Source organism: Sinocyclocheilus rhinocerous, unplaced genomic scaffold (assembly GCF_001515625.1).
Source record: "Sinocyclocheilus rhinocerous isolate Xijiao unplaced genomic scaffold, SAMN03320098_v1.1 scaffold323, whole genome shotgun sequence".
Classification (NCBI taxonomy): domain Eukaryota; kingdom Metazoa; phylum Chordata; class Actinopteri; order Cypriniformes; family Cyprinidae; genus Sinocyclocheilus; species Sinocyclocheilus rhinocerous.
Window position 1 is genome coordinate 795,900 of NW_015643640.1, and position 18,277 is coordinate 814,176.

The window sequence follows — 18,277 nt, forward strand, 5'->3', positions numbered from 1 at the left end:
TTTTTATATTAAAAATTGTTTTGTTTTTTTTATTAATGTGTACTCTCACATTTTTCAGGGTGTCAGGATTTTTTTTTTTTTTTTTTTTACCTGATGCTACATTTGTTTTTAAACATTTAAAATGAATTTTTTTTCAGAACCATATGAAACCAATTTGAATACAAAAACAATACATTTCTAAGAACTTATTTTTCCCTTTTTTTCCTTGGACACATTATATCACTGACCGATTTACTAGTTTATTTATTCATTATTTCATTCATACTTTTACATTGGCTACATGTTGATTCTAATTTCTGATGCTGTTTTATTTTATTATGGTTGTGTTCTGTATTTGTTATAAATTAAATGAAAAAGTCTCTGAAAGAGTTAATACTCGTGATGAGAGCTGCTTTTTATCGCGCTGTCGCTGCTGAAGCTGTGTATTTTCCCTCTCAGGATGAAAGACTCCAACTGACGTCTCTCTTGACAGGGTGGCAGACCATAATGAAATCTTGTATTCAAGATAGTTGTTGCCATGTAGGACTGTTGCTATGGAAGAGATTCCAATTGACTTGCTGTACTAGCAGTCAGAACAGACCAATGGCTGCCTGAAAAGCTACCACCAGAGGGCATTTTTCGCATGTGACATTTGCTTGTGATATATGAGTGAAAATAATTGAGTTTGTATATATGCAATTCGCTTGCAGATATTTACTTGATCTATGTGAATACTGCATTTCTACATTAAGGTTGTTTTAATACACAAACAGAGACATAAATACAATCACTCTGTCAGCACACATGCACATGCCTCATTTGCAGAGATGTATCACACACATTAGATCAACCGAGAGGTTAAACCTGTTATTGCAGCTGTCTATGGCACAGTAATACTGTCAGTGAGAGTGCACTGTATCAGTAACAAAGCAGCTCACAGATGGTGCGGTTTTCCCTTTTAAATAAAAGATTGAGCTCATTTCTCTCATCGAGGCATAAAGATCCGATGGTTTGGGCTGAATTTTAAGGTTGCTTGTGTTAAATAGTCTGTCGCTCCAGAGGGGCAACCTCCACAATGTCATCGTCACCATAAAACTGCAGCTGTCAAAAACAGATGGCTTTCTTCTACTCTACACAATTCATCCAAATGTTGACTGATCATGCATCTGTGTGTGTGTGTGTGTGTGTGTGAGAGAGAGCACAATGGAGTGTGTGCATCGCATGATTTCTCAGAACACTCCTGAAGGCAGTATTTATGTTACTCGAGACTAAAGCTGAATACAGATGAAAAATTGACACCCTCACATGAAATACACTCCAGCACTGCAGTTCATGTGCTTGAAATGATCAATACCAAAGTATAGAGACAACACAGTTAAAGTAGGATGTTAGCATAGAGCAGAACACGGTAAAATGCAATACAATCATAGTTTATTATATTCTCTTTTGCATTGCAACTACAGACTTAATTATAATCTCTTTTGCATTGCAACTACAACTACTGTAATTTGGGGAAACGTGACCTACCATGCGTAATTTAAGTGTATATACATATACAGTATATATAAAACTTTTTTTTTTTGAGAGATCATCATATTCTAAAGAGGATTATTTGGCTAGAATGTAACACTTTAGTCATCTGTGTAAAATAAAAATAGCATACATCCACAATAGTACCAGCATAAACATGGGCTTTCTGTTATTTTCTTATGAGATGCCTTTATCTGTCTATCAGTACAATATAAGTCAAAAATCAATATGCAATTTCTGTTTTTCACAATTAATAGTTGCATTCAAGGAGTGCTGCTTGCCAGGTATACTGTAAAAGTGACTTTTGGAGTGTTTTACAAGAAAATACTAATCAGTCTTTCTGCATCAAAATGTCACGTTTAATTAAACGTGTTACCATTTTTAAAAATTATTTGTGAAATTCAACTGAGTGAAAATTTTTTCAAAGTAAATCTAAATCTTTTTCTGTAAACAGTTGTAACCCTCATTTTAATGTACTAAAGATATTACACTTATATTTAAGTGAAATATACTGATACATTTTATACTGATTGTTTGTGTATGGTATGATTGTTTCAAATACTTTTAATGTATACACATGTATCAGTTTACATGTAACACTGTACAGTTATAATAATATGAAACATAACATTTATTGTTGATTCTTGTTTGATCATGAAATGACTATTTCTTTGGCCCATTTTTGTTCAGTTATATAAAATAAACTAAAACATAAACATTAAACATTAATATTCCTGACCCAAACTGCGCCTGTAACAGTTTCTATGCCACATTCACTGACAGAATGCAACTGGACAGAAGATGTGAATAGAAGGCATTGTTGTATTCATAGCTGTCACAAAACGTAGTTTTATGACAAAAACGTTTTTGGAAAGATTCATTTTTAGGCTTTCAATTGGCATCTAATACGACGGTATCCGTGGCAACTAGAAACCGTGTCATACTTATAAAAAGAGGCTGATGAGTTTTAGAATGCTTTAAGAGTGTGCTCCTGCATAGAACAGAACTATATTTTCTTCAAAACCTCCATCACAATTTCAAATCTGATGCAATTTGTGGAGGAGTCTCCTCGGCTCTTTTGTCTTATCTCCATGTTTTATTTTTCACTCTGGCCACATCATTTCCCAGCTGCTGCATCTTTCTCCTGATCTGACAGCTCATTGCTCATACTGTAGGACCAGGAAACCTCACTCATCTTCCTGCACACACCAACAGTGCAATGAACAAGCAACATGCTTTTGATTACCTAAATAAATCGCCGCTTTAAGATACATGCAGTGCATGCAATTTAATCTGCCTCATTATATTAGTTAGCTTGGTGCGATTATGCCTTTTCACCAAGGCATGTGCAATTCCTTGAGGAGCAATGAGTAATGCGGTGTTTTTCAGCATCCTGTTTTTAAGGATAACAAGAAAGGGGTTCCTTGTCAATTTATACTTGATAGTGAAAACTCCCAAGTATTTGCTGAAGATGTGGCCACTCTGCCAGACGTGAAGAGCTTAGCTTGAGAAGTCTGCGTGGGAGGGATTCACTGAGCTTGCTGATGAAATAGGAAACCGAGTAGAGCGTGACAGCAACTTTTATTGTGGAACTTGCACATGCAACTCTCAAGGGTGGAAACGGTGTACTTAATCTTTGCTAAAGTAAGGCAACAGAATGTTGCTAATTGCAATTAACCACCCCGGTGTCCTATTCTAGCATGCATTCAATCATTAAAAAGGACAGAAAGCTTTATTGCATCTCGCTGCCAGTCTCTCTGGGCATAATACCACTACTTCTCTCAAGTAGCCGCTTTAGAGCTGTGGTTTTCCACTGTTTCTTTAACAGGCTGATCAGATGTAAGATCTTTGTATCGTTGCATGCCATGTCAGAATGAAAGTCTTTCATGTAAAGTTTTTCATGAACGCTAAATTCATATAACTCATTTTTAAATAGAAATGCAGAGTTTGTCAAGACAAACTTTGAATGCTGGCTTGTCAAAGTCTTGTTTGAAGTTTAGTTCTGTTTTATTTATTTGTTTTGAAGGTTATTAGGCCTTACAGATAGATACACATGTTTGAAATGCCACCTATAGAAATGTGTATTTATTTTATATATTCCATCATGTTTAATGAATTAACTTTGTGGACCAAGGTAGAACCAGTGTGTGTGTGTGTATACTGTATATATATATATATATATATATATATATATATATATATATATACTGAAATAAAATACATTTTCTATATAGTTTATATATTCCAAAACTGAAAATATAAAAATTATTCAAAATATTAATAAATACTATAATGGTAAATACATACAATATTATTTATTTATTTATTTACTATTATAGTATATATTAATATTTTTATAATTATTTTTATATTTTCAATTTTCATTTAATTATGTATTCAATTAATTAAAAGTTTTTGCATTGTTTTGTTTTAGATATATTTATTTGTTATTATTTTTTAAAATGTAATTGCCATTTTTTAGTTTTTTAATATTTCTATTTCTATTTCATTTATATTTTTAGTTTTAGTTAGCCTGAGTACTTCAACTTATCTTCAGTTAAATGCCATGGCAACATTTCAGTTTTCATTTTAGTTTTTCATTATTTATATTTTATTTTATTTCAGCTTTATTTTTTTTAAATAGTTGTAGTTTTAGTTAACAATAACAACATTGGGTAGAACACTTAATTTCCCAGAATGCATTAGCTGTGTCAAATTTCTTTTTCTGTCATTCCAATTGAAATTCAAATGTATTAACGTACCTTACCCAAATGTACCTAACCCATGTGGTGATCAATTCAGTTCAAATTAAGGCATTTCTTTAATTCAGATTTTTTCCAACCCTGCTACATGTTTAAATCAGACGCTTTCATTCCTCTGTATGTGGAATTGCCACTTCAACAAGCAGTGATCCTCATAATGTGATATATAGTCAACACTGTTTGGGGGAAACTTGGCCCAGTCCAAAGTAATGCGCCATCCATGCCAGCTGTAGCGCAGCTCTTATCCAGCAGTGATGGAGTCATGGCTGGACACTGCTCATAGATTATGTATGGCACCTGTGGCATGGGCTATGTCCGCTTGCATATTTCCCTGGCATGCTGGGGAGCTTCAGATCACTTCATCAAATTAAATTCATTTTAAAACAGAAGGATTATATTCATGTATTAACGTACCTTACCCAAATGTACCTAACCCATGTGGTGATCAATTCAGTTCAAATTAAGGCATTTCTTTAATTCAGATTTTTTCCAACCCTGCTACATGTTTAAATCAGACGCTTTCATTCCTCTGTATGTGGAATTGCCACTTCAACAAGCAGTGATCCTCATAATGTGATATATAGTCAACACTGTTTGGGGGAAACTTGGCCCAGTCCAAAGTAATGCGCCATCCATGCCAGCTGTAGCGCAGCTCTTATCCAGCAGTGATGGAGTCATGGCTGGACACTGCTCATAGATTATGTATGGCACCTGTGGCATGGGCTATGTCCGCTTGCATATTTCCCTGGCATGCTGGGGAGCTTCAGATCACTTCATCAAATTAAATTCATTTTAAAACAGAAGGATTATATTCACTTGCCGATGATGGTCCAAATTCGCATTGACAATGTAAACTGTCCTGCGCAATGATAATCAGCTGACATCTGAATCAATTCAGGTTTGCAGGTTATAATGCAGATATTTGTCAAATATTCTACTGTTAATATCTTATTAAAGTTGCAATGAAAAGTAAGCTATTTGGTTTTCAGTATCTGTTAGTAACAAATAGTTTTTAATTTCACTCTCTCCCCTAGGTGTTTAACTACTGATGTTTACATATGGAAATTACAGGAGATGGATTAACAGCGAAATTAAATCCTGAAAGGAGTCTCTCCGAGCATATTTGACCCACTTTCTATGCATGCTGCTGAATGCTGCTTGCTTTACATTCCTATTCTGTTTAATACAAGATGCGGCAGCACATTCCTCTTGCTGCAAGGTTGTTTTTATTCATTTACCATCTCTCCCCATGCAGCCTTCTGGCCCATTAGTCATTTCATCTGTGGAAAATGAATTTGTGATGAGTGTTGTCTGTTGTGTATAGGGAGCGGAGATCTCCCTCTCACTTTACAGGCGATTCCGTCTGAAGTTTGTTGGTTCCTAATTACAGTTTTTAGACACTGGCGCTTGTTTTGAGCTGAAGAAACTGATTTTAAGTGTCTTAAAGCAAACAGCTTGTCTGTGGCATGCAATTAGGAAAAGTTCAGTGAAGTCTTTCAGTAACATTTAGTCATTTTAAATAAATTAAGGCAGTATTAAACCAAATCTTTTCTGAACTATAATTCATAGTTGTTAAAAGCTACAATACTTAGATACATTACTGACATTACTTGGTAAAAGCTGTTAAATTACTTGCACTTCCTCCCAGTTCCCTTCCCAACCTTCCTAGTTTTGCATTTCAGCTGCTTGCAACTTTTCCTTTGATTTTCATCATATCAGGCACGAAGAGACTTACAGTCATAGTTTAAGGATATCAAGAAGATCTATAACACTGGAAAAGGGCTGTCCATAAGCTTTCCCATTAATCCCAATGGCAGATGCTCAGTGCAGGACCTCTCAGAAGTACACAACTGAAATCTGTCATCTTTGCCCATGAAATAGTGAAACATGTACTATAACAGAATGAAAAAACAAATATTTATATAATGCTATTTTTATGTTAATTCTGTCTTTCTAGCCGCCTTATTTTGCAACACAGAAGTAAGCTGCTTGCTTTGAATGTGCCAGAATTCCAATTCATTAGCCGTTATATGTAAATAAGTAGAAGAATAACATAATGCAGTAAACGGTAAACGGTAAAACTATTTGCACTACAAACCAGTATGTTTACGGTTATGATAACAAATTTAGACAGATGTTATTTACACTAAGTGCAAATAATGATATATTCTATTTACACTCACAATAAGTGTAAATAGTAGTTAGATGCTATTTATACTTAGCGGAAAAATATTTGCACCTATTGTAGTACATTATAAAACAGTATGCAATAATAACATATTGAGTGTAAATTATAATATTTATTAAAATTATTAAATGAATGCCGCCTTATTGGGACAATAAAGCCCTCCCAACACCTACCCCGATAAACACTTTGTTATTAAATACCCATGAGGCACTTTATTTCCACTTTTCGAATATTTCCTTCATTTGTATTGAAAATAAATGCCTTTCTGATCTGATATGCGATGGGAAAAGGGAGAACTGGAGAAGAGCGGGTTTGGCAAAAGGCAGATCAGAATTGCTGCTGTTGTCTGACAGTTGTCTTTTGTAATGTTGTCTGTCCCAACTAGACATTGGTTAGTGTAAATAGCCTCTGCTAGCAAGTTGGGCTGTTTGCATTTAGTGTAAATAGACACTCTGTTAAATTATATTTGCAATGCAAAGCAGAATAAAGGACTGTTTTTATACAGGTAAACTAGAATTCAAGTTACAAATGACCGCTCTTATGTTAAAAATAACGTGGCTATTGCTTATATGTTTTTTTTTTGTTTTTTTTTCAGAATACAGAGACATTTTTGATTGGCCAGAAAAGATACTTTAACATCCAAAACCCAGATTGCTTGATGGAAATACACACAATGTATTACGTTACATGGCATGTAATATAGTGGGGCATCCACTTGGGGGTGCATCACACACAGGATCCCAATGACTGTTAGTGCTCTAGCAATTAAATCCTGCTTCATTAAGACACAAATCAGCCCAGCGAGGGTCTTTGCTGGTCCCTCCGAGGGGCCCCAGTGGTACAAATGAGAGGAGGGTTAGTGAGAATCAACCCTGAATCTCTCTGCCGCATCTGAACTGCTCTCAATAGAAAGTGCAGCCTGAGCAAGAGGGTTGCCAGGTAAAAAGATAACTAATTACAGTAGGGCCCCATAGATGGGCCCTCTCTTGTTCGTAGGATCTGTTTTCGTTCTTCCATTCAGAGTCACAGTGAAAGCTCAAAGCTCTTTTTGGCTCGGCTCCCTGTGGAAGAGAGCCGCTCGGAGCACCAGAGACTGAAGGTCACCTATTCAGAGCCCTGCTGTTCCCACAACTCTTCACAAATCCAAGGCCTCCATGTTCAAAGGGTTGAGAGAAAAAGAAGGGGCTAGAAAATAGGGCGCGGGATAGGCAGAAAAAAGCGGAGTGCACTAAAGTGCTGTCCTCACACATGAAGCTTGTTTGCAGCCTCCACCCCTCGCCCACACAAAACACACACACTACCCCACTTCACTGGAAACCATGGATACCGTAATGCCTTTTCTCATTAAACAGAACAAAACATGACTTCCATCCATAATTCAAACATTGAATGCTGAAACAATGGGACGTGAATGAAACCCATCCAACCAGTGGAAGGCCATAGAGATATAAGAGCCTGATCTGGTCACATGATCATGATTATTATGATCAAGTTAAAAAAAAAAAAAAAAAATCATACATGTAACTGTAATGATTTCATTTTTACCTCTAGTTTCTTAAAAAAAAAAAAGAACATTAATTTCCACCTTACACGTTCACGTTGATTTCATTTTCTGCATAAGCTGTTTAGTATGGAGACAGATCAGCCTCAAAAATAACACATTTGCAAAACAAAATTCATAAATGCACAGCACAATTTACATTTACAAAATCCGATTCGTAAATTCAAAACACAATTCATAAATACACAAGTAAAAGCATAAATATTTCCCCAAATGCTCACACAAATGCATCTTACCTAAATAAATTTAAAATGTTTACACAAATATGTATATACAAATTTCTTGAATTAATTTCCATCACACATGAATGATGTTACATGTATTTATGAATCGTTGAATCTGCATTTGCAAATCATCACACATGCGTGGACTGCTTTGAATTTGTGTGAGGTATTTTTGAGACCTTCCTGGCAGGTTAAGAATCATAAATATATTTTTTTTGGAGGATGTTCCGTTCAGCCAATCGCGGTGAGCTTTTAATCCACCAATCAAAACACTCCTTACTGAACAGACTCAAGAAGCTCAACGCTGTGCATTATTCCATGATCGGGTCCGTTAGCAATGTTATTTGTGTTTATGTTCAAGTTAGTTCGGGTGGGTTTGGTTCATTTACTGCCTTGTTATAAAAAGTGTGGCTGTCACCGTCATGGAGAGAGATGTGTAGGGGAGGCACTTGGCGATATGGCCTTACCTGTGTAAGTTCTTGTTCTGTTTCTGGAATAAAAGGAAAAAGATGACAGTACTGCCTCTTGCTGGTATGTTCCATTTGTGCTTCTGTTCACAGAGACTCTCAGGGTCGTGCGGTGTATGGGACGCGAGTGTTTGCACAGTACAAGCACAGCGTTGAGCTTCTGGAGTCTGTTCAGTAAAGAGCGTTTTGATTGGTGGATTAAAAGCTCACCGCGATTGGCTGAACGGAACATCCTCCAAAAAAAATATATTTATGATTCTTAACCTGCCAGGAAGGTCTCAAAAATACCGCACACAAATTCAAAGCAGTCCACGCACATGTGACGATTTGCAAATGCAGATTCAACGATCCATAAATACATGTAACATCATTCATAAATGTGTGATGGAAATTAATTCAAGAAATTTGTATATACATATTTGTGTAAACATTTTAAATTTATTTAGGTAAGATGCATTTGTGTGAGCATTTGGGGAAATATTTATGCTTTTACTTGTGTATTTATGAATTGTGTTTTGAATTTACAAATCGGATTTTGTAAATGTAAATTGTGCTGTGCATTTATGAATTTTGTTTTGCAAATGTGTTATTTTTGAGGCTGATCTGTCTCCATAGTTTAGCTGTTACATCTTTTTTTATTGCTCAAAAAGAACTATAACTGTAATATAAATCAGCATTTAACCACTATTTGCCATTCTCTTCATATTCTTATACTGGATTGACTGAGATTAGCATAAAGTTTCAAATGTGAGCACAAATTAATGGACTTCAACAGCTTCTCAAGCATCTCTAATTACACTGCTAATGCGAAATGAATTGTAATGATTAATAATTTGCCAAAAAATTATCTTGGAATGTGATTAAAAACAGATCTACAGATTCTGTTATGCAAAATATATATATATATATAAAAAATCTTTAATATAAAATCTTATTTAGAGGTGTATAGCCTTGGCTAAAACATGATCATGTAGCAGCAATTAATAGGCTAAGGAAAAAGGGGAAAAGCTGTGGAAATTATGGTTTTTGCGTGGTTGAGATGTGAATATACTTGAAAATAGGACATCTCTTCCATCATGGACCTTCAGTGTTGTGTTGTTACTTTATTTTAGGCTTCACTTATTCTGCACTTCTGTGTTTTTTCATGCAAACTTTATATAAGTAAAAAAGTTATATCATTTATTATTATTTTAACAATAAATACATTTTCACAATAATTAGCTATACAACCTGCATAGAAATAAAACTGTAAAAAATTGGAAACTGGACAGTAGAGGAAGTTTCTCCTAATAACCTTAATCAGTAGGCAAAGTCCCTCAGAGAAATAATGTAAACACTGTAAATTCTAATCCGTCAAATAAACCCCATCACTGTAAAATCTGTGTCAGAAAATAATCCTTCATGCGTCTAGCTCAATTTATAAATCCCTCTATGACGAGAACATTCCTCTTACTGTCGACTTAACCTCAAAGTTCTCTCTGAGGAGACATTTACAGTGTTTTTGTCATCAAAGCCCTTTAAGTGGTGAACACCTGTTTGGCTCCAGCTTCAGGCTCCCAGTGAAATTGAATACTTGGTAGTTTTTGGCCACCAAGTCTTTTAAATATTGGTTCAAAGCTGTTTTCCATCCTCTTGTCCATCAGTTTGAAGTGTGGCCAGCTTTTGCCTGTTCACGTACGATATGGGTAAATAGAACTATAGTTTCAGAGCATTTGTTTTAACTATAGTGGGTATATGGCACAGGTATGTGTCTATATGTGACCCTGGAGCACAAAAGCAGTTTGGGGTATATTTGTAGCAATAGCCAACAATACATTGTATGGGTCAAAATTATAGATTTTTCTTTTATGCCAAAAATCATTAGGATATTAAGTAAAGATCATGTTCCATGAAGATATTTAGTAAATTTCCTACTGTAAATATATCAAAACTTAATTTTTGATTAGTAATATGCATTGCTAAGAACTTCATTTGGACAACTTTAAAGATGATTTTCTCAATATTTTGATTTTTTTTTTTTTTGCATCCTCAGATTCCAGATTTTCCAAATAGTTGTATCTCGGCCAAATGTTGTCCTATCCTAACAAACCATACATCAATGGAAAGCTTATTTATTCAGGTTTCAGATGATGTATAAATCTCAATTTCGAAAAATTTACCCTTATGACTGGTTTTGTGGCCCAGGGTCACATATGTTAGTAACTCAACATGGGAGGAGCATTTCAAAATCCAATGCAGAGATCTCAGAAAATGATTTGAGTAGATACTTGGGAAATGCCAAATTTGCACTGCCCAAAAGACAAAGCAACAAAGACAATAATAACACGCATGTATGCAGTATTATCATTTAGTGTAGTTTAGTGTAGTCTTGCTGCTAATCTCTTGGCACACACAGGCTTTTGTTTGCCTGAAACTCACTATGTTACTCCTCTAAGTCATTCATTTCATTCATCCACATTTATTCCCTTCAAAACAGCAGTTACGAACCAGTAGCTCCCTGGCACAGCAGATAGTAGAGCACTGATGCCAGAGAGAACAGAGACACAGCTGCATCCTCAACCCAGGAGGAGTCCCTCTTGAAACCACCTCAAGGCTTGGGGTCTAAAATTTGCGTTATATAATGAGTGGAATGATCATTCTGATTGCTTCAAGAGCTGTTGCGTTCATGCATCAATCTGAAGAAAAGGTTCATGGAGTGTGAATAGTTGCCGCAGCTTTCTCCCGTCCATAAAGAAGTCAAAGCTGTTGAGTTGAGAATCACTTCAGCACTGAGATAGCAGATGAGTGTCTTGAGTCGAGGTTCAATTGGTAAACACACATTTCTTATTCTTCCCACAGAAACTGAATGGAAGCATAGAGACAAAACCACTGTGTTTCTTTGCTGAACTAGCAAGGATAGGTGCTGAGAACCCTGGGTTAATTTCAAGTACCAGAGATAGTTGACAAGTTTTGTTCAATGCTGTATTCAGAAAGGTCATAAATTCAACTCTAATACTGTCTTTGCATCATTCTTTTACTTTTTTTTCCCGCGAAAGACTCGGTTAAGGTACATAATGCTTCTTTTTGGGACTCGCTGCACATAAATGAACACTTTAACCTTTTGATGAAAGGGCGACATACAAATGTGTGTTTGCATCAATATTGGTTATTCAGTATTGGAGTATTCCATTGAGTTTTAACATCCAGCAAGGGCAGCTTCCAGACATTTATTAGAGTTGCACTATTCAGATAGGATTTATTTTCCCTGAGGTTTCACTGACAAACTTTGTGATTACAAACCTGTCCGAACATGTTTTTCCTAACACAACTGAATACTGTAGCTAATGCTATTGATGCACTGCCTGGTGAACCTTCATTATTGATTTAGATGTTTTTCATCCACTTTCTGGGTAGAATATCAGTAAGTGGTACAAGCACTGCATTCTGGCATCCCATCTGATGTCATATAACATGAGATTTATATCATAATATAGTTGCGTATAACGTTTGACGGATAGGTGACACATGTGTCACTAAATTGATATGCAGTGCTTTTTTCCCTTTTAAAGTTTCCTTTCTAAATTAACCTAGTTGCACACACAATTCATTAGTATTTGAATTATCACTCAATGAGTCATTTAACCATGTATCTTTGGACTTAGTCTTTGCCTTTAACATTTATTAAAATGCGAAAATTCATGTCATTCACAGTGTAATCCACACATGCATGCCAAACTGACTGTGTCAGCATGGTTAAGTTAGTTTTAGTTTTGTGAATTATGGGTGTACTAAATTAGCTTTTGTAATAATGTGACTTTGATTCAGAAATATAAATGGTCTTATCTGTTACCACACATGGATTGCATTTGAAATGCCAAAGTTGCCTGTTCAAATATCTAGAAACACTCCCATAATGCAAACATATTTAAGTCTACATCTGTATCCCTTCGTATTTTTTATCACGTATAAATTTGCAATCCACGCTTCTGAACAAAAGCACCACTACATCTAATAGACCACAATTATGCAAGTTACTAAACACTGTTGATGCGTAGCTGTGAAATACATATTTCTTAATCATATCCAGTGATCTTCACTAATTAATTCTGGAAGTCTGGAAAAAATTTTTTCAAACCTGCAGTGTCATGTTTTCATGTTTATTTTAATGTTTGTTCATGTAATGCAATGGATTCCCAAGCTTTTTGACCTAAAATATTCAAGTCCCCCTGAGATTTCAATAATTAAACAACATATTTAATGGTCATTGGTTAATGGTCATTTTTATCATTTCATTAATTATTATTTTCAATCCCCTACAGTTATTCCAAACTGTAAACGGTTTTCCAAAAACCCCAGTTTGGGAATCCCTGATGTAATGTAATGTTTAATGCATTTTATGATACTGATAACAAAGAAGAATATATTTTTCTCTCTTTTTTATTAAGGTCTATGATAAACGAGTTAGGCCAAAAGTAACCTAAAAGTAATCAAAAAGTAGTCAGAACACATTACTTAATTTGTGTAATCCAGATTACTGTATGTTACTAACTCCAACTTTTTGTCATGTAATTTGTAATCAGTAATGGACTACAATTACGGACTACAATTCCACAGCACTGTTGATATGTTATTGTCAGGAAACTGTAAATATAAAAGCTTTGTGTTAATATGCCCAAGCATTGCAGAGATGCAGGCCCAGTTGCTGTTTGCTGAAGATTCAATGAACACTGTGGTTAGAATTTGAAAAACTGAGTTTTTGAAAAATGGCAAAGTCACTTGCAATGTGGCAAAGTCGAAGACATGACTTGGTAATTTGGATAAAGTTCTAAGAATATACATCATTGTTGTCATTTTTTGTCCACAAGTTCTTAACCTGCATGGTGAGTCTTATCAGGACTTGTTCAATACAACATAATGTTGTGAAGATGCAGCTGCAGTTCCAGTTTGGTGTTAGTACTGCTGTTTTTATTGATAACTTTTTTATTTCTCGTTCTGAAGAGAACATAGTGCCAACTGTGGTGAAGATTGCTTAAAATTTGTAGGATGAGTAGCAAACAGGTTAGGATCAAATTGCTGATCTGACGGCTGCTGATGATAATGGGATAAATACAATCTGAAATTCATCAAATCCATTTTTGGCCCATTTTAGTTGTCATACATAACACAAAAAATAAACTCAGGGAGCTCACTTCCAGTATGCAATGGACAAAATCAGATGGAGGGAAATGTGCAGAAAATTAAAAAAATCCTCCTCCCCCCATTTCTTGTTGCATTACACAGAATAAATTAATAATGTAGAAAATAGACTCAGGGAGGCACAAAAAAATGAAAATAAATAAATAAATAAAAAAGTAAAAATCACCTGCACCTTGCTTCCGTGTACGGATAACCTCAGATCTTTCAGCACTTTAATAATATATGTCCATTGTGTCATCCTTAAGGCCAAATTCCATTATTAATTTCTCAAAAACTACACAATGTCAAAGAAGTAAAATAAAACAATACAAACCCACATCTATCCCAATACAGCTCATAACCTCCATTTCACTCCCTCAAAGCATTGCGGGAGTTCTCCTCTCAGCTGTTTGTCAACACAATGACTTGATTGAAATGCATTTGAACGCAAATGATCCTTCATAACAGCATTTTTAAAGACTCTCATCAGGGACCAGGAGCTGTGTGTGCAACAAACACACCGTATCTGTGCTTCAGCAGTGGCACAGAGGCCCAGACTGAATAATCAGCCTCTCTGTTAATATCCTGCCAGACAGAGCATTGAGCCAGAACCAAACTCCTCTACACATCTCACAGGGAGGGAGCTTTTCCGGTTGTTTGCATTCAGGCCATGCCTGATCTCTCTTTTTGGATGATCTATTGTGCACTTTGAACATTTATTGTTAAGGGGAATTTTCTTTTTTACAACATGAAAGTTTTCATATCCTGGAGAAGGGTCTTTAAAATTTAACAGCAACATTTTAACATTGCATTCAGTGTAAGAATTAATCATTGTATTACCTCCTCTAAAGAATGCTCATCAGTAAAGCTGTTTTGTAATATTCATAACCTGACAGAGCTGACGAAATGTTTTAGATGTTCTTATTATATTCCCTAAATGTGTCAGTTGTGAACAATATTGTGATTATAATCCAGTTTAAGTAATTAACGCCATCACTTAGTGTTGTAGTTTGCAATAATGCAACGCTTATTACATGACTGCTCACCAACTAACTATATTGCATATTTATTTGAGTTGAAATATGAAACTTATGAAAGCAAGTAAGTGATGACTCGAACAAAGAAGGCACACACAGACGACTCTTCTAATTTTACATCTTCATCTTACATGAACATTTCAATACGTGAATATTTTCATAACGACATGGGCATCTGGAATAAAGAAAGGGAAGACCATCTGATCAACATGATTTATATTCAAAATGGTAAGGAAGTGCTGCTTTGTTTATGGTTTGTACATCTGCAATCCAAGTCTCTTTTTGAACTTTTTGAATATAGACTACTGCCACCTGCTGGTATGGGGAGTTTTTTCCTCTCACGCAGACACAGAACGTACATGCTAGTCGTCCATTGGCTGTAGTCTTTGTTTGCGATGTGTCCAAGCATAAATTTTTGGCCCAGATGCAGACGAATCGAGGTGGCAACACAGTTGACTTTCGTCACCGCTAGTTCTTTGATGTCTTTTTGATGTGTCACAGCCTTTAACAGGCAAGCGGTGCATTAATGTTTCTCTTAAGAAGTTTGTAAGAATTCTGGTCTGTTCTGTGCTCAATACTCACTCCTCTAACTCTCTCTTCCTTGTCCTTTATACCTGGAGTCCTATTCTCTTTACCTGTGTAGACTGACCCCCACAGATCAGGAAGAGAATTACAAGGACGTAAAAGAGAAAATTCCCTGAAATACACGAATGGCCATTTTTACATAGCAAAAATGAAATAGTATATCAAGAATTGCTAGGTTTTTTCAATCACAGTGTAAGAAATAAATCAGTAAAATAACAGAAAATGCACTGGCAGCTCAGTACTGGGACATTTTCCACTAATTTTATGGACATTTGCGTTAATTCTAAAACACGCAATGCGAGCATAAAATTCAAAATACAGGTAAAACACCTGTAAAAAATAAATATGTAAAATTCCTTCAAATTAATGCCCTATTTTTACAGATTTATTTCAGAGTGCAGGCACTGACCAGAATAACCACTGAAAGGTCTCTGAGGCAATGGAATCGCTTTGGGTTCCAAAGAAGACTTGTTTGATCAGTCCAATATACAGCGTTGCAATAGATAATGGTGAATATTAGGAAATATTAGGATGGAGCAACTAAGCAGTCAGAATGAAGAATTGCAGAGATTACTTTGACATCAGCAACAGTGAATATGAGAGTTTTTCAAATTCTGCACGTGTATTTATGTATCATATGGGTCTTCCTGCATATTTATGTTTATCCATCCAAGTCCATTTTGTCTTGGCTTTGCGTTATATTTCTCAGAAGTGTTTTGTCCTGGTGCACAAGAGGGCAGATTTCTATCCCTGAGGCTGTGGATGAAGTCTTGGCTCTCTGCTGTGTTCCTATAACTCGGTGTGATTTACAGCGGCTCTGCCACACTGAGGGGTAATAAGCAGTGTAATTTGCTGGAAGGTGTGACTGGACTGAGTAACCAAAGCTGCAGTCTCTACGACACGTCTGTGTGTCTCGCACATGCAGGTGAGTGAGAAACAAACACAATCAAGCTGCCACATTTCTGCTCTCTCTTTCTCTAGCTTCCTCTGTAGTAAGCGCTCATCTGTGATCCCGTTCACTTTCCATTCTTCTCTCCCTAATTGAGTTTCTCAAAATCAAACGCTTCACATAAGCATTCTCAGTGGATTTGAAATCTATTACAAATTGCATTTTGAGGTGTTCATTGAAGATGCTGTCCAACGGCAATAAACCTTCATAAATAAATGATGTTAAGATTACAGTGCCCCATTGGATCAAACACAGGCTATTTCCAAAACTCTTGGCACTGAGAAAATTGACTTTTGATAAGCCTGTGTTTGTAACACCATCAGTTGAACCGATTAGAAATGTGTTACAGGGATTAAATCACTTTCATACCACAAACCTCCTGAGGAGATGTTGTAATACAAATGCACACATTCGAAGTTGTAAATAAAACAAAGATGACTGGAGTATGTTTTATGAGAAAATTCTATTTCAGTTTATCTACTTCAGAATGTCATGTTTCATTCAATGTGCTACTTGCCGTTTCTTTGTAATAATTTGTGAAATTTGTTTTCAAATTTGTTTTTCAATTTCATATCAGGTTATACAGGACCCAAATGCCACTCAATAATCATTTGAAAAGTTTGATAAATCAATAAATAATTAAAACCATTAAAAAACAATAACTCTATCAATCAAGTAAAAAAGGTAAATCAATCAAGTAATCGACTATGTTGATAAATAGATTTAAAAATCCATAATTGATCAAATAAATCTATAGAAAACTAGACAACTTTGAAAATATATTACATTTTGTGATTATTAATATAAAAATAATGATAAAATAATTAATAAATTGAATTTGATTTGAATATTGTTTTTATATAACTAACATATATATATATATATATATCTACTGATGGTTCTGACAAAAGTTGGTTCATTGTGTCCTTGTTGTTGTTTGAAGCTGCATTTTTACCCAGAAGGTTTGGTTTTATCTGACAGCAGACCACTGTTAACGACACACTTGCACATGTCAGAATCATCTACCAATAGTAGCGCTACCCACAGCCCCCTTACCAGAGGGTCATTTTCCTTTCTTTTTTGCCCTTTTTGTTGTCGATGACATCTGCCTATCCTCTGTCCATTTAGGCTAAGAACACACTGACACACACAGCACTCTTCCTCCCAACACTGCAGGGTCTCTAAGTGCTTTTAACTTGGTGTTTTTGGCTCCCTTAAAGAATTGTGACATGGCAATAAAGCTGTCAGCACACAAATGAATGATGGAAAGGCAGGCTGGGGAAACAGCCCGCTCTGCCATCAAAAATCTGTCTCTTCTGGGTATGTGCAGTCTTTGCGATGACGTCCATCTCGCTGGAAGCAACTTTATGGCTGTCTCAGGACTGTATTTCTGTAGGAAAACAGAATTTCAAGGCTGAATGCTTTTTGCTGATGGAATTTAGATTTGACTTTTTTTTTTATTTCTCAGGAGTCACGCTCTTGAAAGCATTTTTAGACTGGAGCTAGTAGAAAGCATGTGTTCATCCCAAAATTAATCATTGTCACAGTCATTGTTTCCTTACCTTCATGTCAAACTCACATGACTTTGCATAAATTGCATTGAAAACAACAAAAAAAAGATTCTCACTCCCAAAGCATCAAAAACTGAAGCATGGTCAGGTACCTTGCGTGCAGAGGCGGACAGTAACTTAAGTACATTTACTTGAGTATTGTACTTAAGTACACTTTTTGAGTATCTGTACTTTACTTGAGTATTATTTTTTCTGGGAACTTATGACTTTAACTTCACTACATTTGAAAGACAAATATTGTACTTTTCACTCCACTACATTTCTATCAAG

At 35.6% G+C, this 18,277-nt stretch overlaps 1 pseudogene; it reads right to left on the reverse strand.

Moving 5' to 3' along the window:
- LOC107757567 (glutamyl-tRNA(Gln) amidotransferase subunit B, mitochondrial-like) overlaps positions 1 to 6,012 on the reverse strand; it is a 30,148-nt pseudogene extending 24,136 nt beyond the window's left edge.
- Between the last annotated feature and the right edge of the window lie 12,265 nt (positions 6,013 to 18,277).